The sequence below is a fragment of the Fopius arisanus genome, unplaced genomic scaffold (assembly GCF_000806365.1).
Source record: "Fopius arisanus strain USDA-PBARC FA_bdor unplaced genomic scaffold, ASM80636v1 scaffold00227, whole genome shotgun sequence".
In the NCBI taxonomy this organism is placed as follows: Eukaryota; Metazoa; Arthropoda; class Insecta; order Hymenoptera; family Braconidae; genus Fopius; species Fopius arisanus.
The window spans coordinates 61,860-64,141 of record NW_011887966.1 but is presented as its reverse complement, the minus strand read 5'-3'; the positions used below and the strand labels follow the sequence as shown (position 1 = coordinate 64,141).

At 33.6% G+C, this 2,282-nt stretch overlaps 1 long non-coding RNA gene across 1 annotated transcript; it reads left to right on the top strand.

Annotated features, from left to right (window-relative positions):
• Positions 1 to 6: 6 nt before the first annotated feature.
• Positions 7 to 2,198, top strand: LOC105272649 (uncharacterized). The gene is made up of 2 exons (XR_892804.1): positions 7 to 907; positions 1,233 to 2,198. It is a non-coding gene; the product is annotated as an uncharacterized lncRNA (long non-coding RNA).
• Positions 2,199 to 2,282: the final 84 nt, after the last annotated feature.

The window sequence follows — 2,282 nt, the reverse complement described above, 5'->3', positions numbered from 1 at the left end:
CAGAAGCAGCAATTTATGTTCAGCTGAATGAGGAAAAGTATAGTACATTCAATGGACCCATCAAAGCTGATTCATTTGAATCCCCAACGAAGTCATCACAGAAAGAATTCCATTATGTTTCCCCAGTTGAGGACCCTGACACAAATTCTCGAGACAACTGGAGGAATAAAGAAAAATCTTCAATGTATTGTATGGATACTAAAAACTTTTATACAGATGTTTATAAAGAAAAAGAATCTGATGATCGTGAAGTAAAGCTACATCAAGTCGGTGACTCTCAAAGTGCAAGTGCAATTAAGGGGGATGTGATACATGTCCGGAAAAATTCTTGTCTTGATTCGATAATACACGTACTATGGTATGCAGCTGAATGTAATACCAATTATTTGATATTAATGAGATATCCCACCACCGAAAATGCCACATTCAAATTAATTGCTCAGCTAGTTGATAATGAAAATCTGCAATCAACAAATGAGCACCGAGCTCTTGTCTCACCTTCTTTCGTTGAGACACAAATTTATCATATCAGCCCCAGCATCGATTCAGAAATATCGGCAATTGATTTGACTACTAGTGGGACATCTGCTAAAGTTTGGAAAGCATGTTTTGACAGTGAACCCAGTGCACAGAAGCTGTATAACTGTAATATTTGCGGAGAATACGTTGAAAATATCGCAGTACTGTATCCCAATTTTTTCAACCGTTCCCAAAAATGCATTGACTTGCAGAAAGCTCTACATTTCTGTAAATACTTGAAGAAAGTTCGATTTATTAAGGAATCATGTCCAGGAAAATGCGTAGTGACCACTTCGTCGAATTTTCATCTCTTCATTGACATCTCTCAATCTTCAATGTGCCTGATCGACGAAATACCTACAGTGATATGCCGGGAATTCAATTACAGGTAGAGTATATATATTTAATTATTTTTATGGAAGAGCGGAATAGAAAAAACACTGCCCATAATTAAATTCACACGAATGAAGGTATTTGATTCAAGTCTTCTGTGAAAACATACAAAAATTTAAAAAATAAACGTTCGAAATACATTGATATGAAGTTTCGTCAGTTTTTCAATAGAACTATCAGTACAATTGTAATTTCATTACTTACGCAACTTAGTCTTATCACTTACGTTTTATTTTACATTGTTTCATACCGCCTACGAATCTCATACAATTCGTTCCTAATTAACAAACAATAATATTCTAACAATTCGTTTCCAACAGATTAGCTGGAATAATTAGTCGTCTCGGAGATCGATATGTTGCCTACTGTTCAGCGCTACAAAATTGGTTATTGTACGATGGTTATCACAAAGTAACTAAAACAATAGTTGGCTGTGAACAAATTCGTCCTTCCGGACTTATTTACGTACTGCAAGATGAAACCAAAACCTTAGTTTAATAATCTTAGTTGAAGACGGTTAATTGATGTTAACTCTTATTACGATGTGAGATGGTTTAACTCCTGTTAACCATTATTAGAGTCAGACAGGACGTATTCATGGTACGTTCATACTAAATATACACGTATATATTATATTCGTCGATGATAATACTTTTATATCGACCTTATTATGCACATGTAAAACTTCGAAACACGAGAAAATAAAAATAATTAATGACTATGTGAATGCGAGTATATTCCCACAATTGGTAGAATTGGCTTTTTTTATCATTTTAAATAATTGAACCCTCTTATAAAGTTGAATAAGCATCACAAGTCATAAGGTTGAATGCGGTTTTACGGGAATATTTATGAAACTAATGATAAGGAAAAGAAAAATTCATACAACTAAGCAATTAACTAAAATTCTCGTCGACTTCCTTGGTCGATCGTTTTCAGCTCTGCGAAATAAGTCAACAGAGACATTTTCTATAGATCTCTTAATTTTTATAATATTCTGGAAAATCTGATTTTTCACCCATTATCAGTCCCCCTTTTTTATTTAAGAGGGTTCCACTATTTACAATTATACAAAAAAGTTCCTCTTAGTAATATCTCGGACGAAAAATCGGGGGTATCTGGCAACTCTAATAGACTCCGCGGGGAATTCACAAAAATTATTCAAAAGAAAAAATGCATAAATTTATTCTAGAAAAAAGAATGATGACAATAAAACGGAATTCATATTTACTCGAGCCTGCCTTTCCTGTGTATCCACACGAAATTAAATTTCAACGTCCATATTCTGTGAGATAAATTATCCATTGGTCATAAGTTTAATCCCCGTGTACCTGCAAAAAATACTTATTAGAATAAAGTAATATAAACTT